We start from the raw sequence: 1492 nt of genomic DNA on the forward strand, positions 1-1492 counted from the left end.
AGGCAGAGAAAAAGAAATACCACATGTTTTCACTTATTGGAGGGAGCTGAAGGTGAATGAACCAAGAGTTAAACTTTTAAGGATTTAAATGGTAAAGTAAGGATCTTCGCCCCCTGCCCCCGCGTTTCTCCAGTGCCCGGCAGTGGCCGGCAGTGGGCGACCATGAAACGCCTTGGAACGGAGAGGGAGGGTGCGACCCCACCGCAGCGCCTCTGCAGGGGAGCTGGGTTCCGGTCCCTGAGTCCAGGAAACTTCAGCCTCCTGTCGGCAGCCGAGGGACGGACGCTCTCCTCCGTCTCGTGCAGGGCTCTTTGCTGCAGCCCTGGGTGGATGCCCGAGGAGGAGCAGCGCATCCCGGGGACATGGTGCACGCGTGGTCGCCTCGCAGCCCCCTCTGGACCAAACGGAGACACTGAGCAGCCTGGAGCGAAGCGTCCCGCGAGACACACAACATGGAGACACCTGCGCCGTCTTCCCGCTGCCTTCGCCCACCCGCCAGCGTAGAGAGTGCGCTGGGGAATTCGTTATTTGTTAATCCAAATGTGCATGAAAGGTGAAGCTCAGGAGTGAGCTTACTAGGGGCGGGCGCTGCAGACAGGGGACAAGCCTGCCCTCAGTTGCCCTCGCTCACCCCTCGCGCTCCCCTTCTGGGTCTGGCTCCTCAGGGAAACTGTTAAAGCTGAAAATCAAGCTGGATTTTACAGCCATCCTGTTATGGGTCGGGACGAGGACGACCAAAATAGAGCACATGCTTTGGGGGCATGGGGGGAGGAGTCAACTGTTGGGGTCTTCTCTGTCTTAACCAGGCAGCAGCCCAGGAGAAAAAGGAGGAAAGAGCTGGTTCCCGCGCACACTGTGCTTGGGAAACCCGGGCTAGTCCCTCTGCCACCCTTGGCTTGGGTTTCTTTAGCCCCCAAAATGAGCACAGAGCACCAGACCTGAATGTAAACAAAGTAGTGGTAGGTGGAGTATTTCAACAGCCTGTCTCTCGGGGGTAATATTTTCAGGGAATAAGTTTGGGTTTTATTTTATTTTATTTATTCATTTTTAGAATTTTATTTATTTTACTTATTCATTTGTTTTGGTTTCTCTTTTCTTTTTTAAGCTCTCTTTTTTTTTTATATTAACTATAGAAATACGTGTGTATGTGTATACACTGGTGATTTGGTAACTGAACTCAATTCAGTTAATCATATATATCCCCTAATATTGTACCACAGTGGCAAGTAAATACTTCTTCCCTTTCAAACCACAGTCATCTCATCGAAACTGGACTTTTTGGAGGGTAGTGGGATCACTAGACCATTCAAAGCATAATTCATAATTAAAAGTCTTACTCAGGTCACCAGAAAAACTGACTCAATTCCTAAGATGACTAGTAAGTTAAATTCAATAGAATTTGGGGAAACATTTATCTGAAATAAATGGGTCGTGATTTCCCATATTTGCCTTTCTACACCCTTGTTCTTCCTATTTGTGAAACAACTATATA

The sequence above is a fragment of the Galeopterus variegatus genome, unplaced genomic scaffold, assembly GCF_000696425.1.
Source record: "Galeopterus variegatus unplaced genomic scaffold, G_variegatus-3.0.2 Scaffold12574, whole genome shotgun sequence".
Classification (NCBI taxonomy): domain Eukaryota; kingdom Metazoa; phylum Chordata; class Mammalia; order Dermoptera; family Cynocephalidae; genus Galeopterus; species Galeopterus variegatus.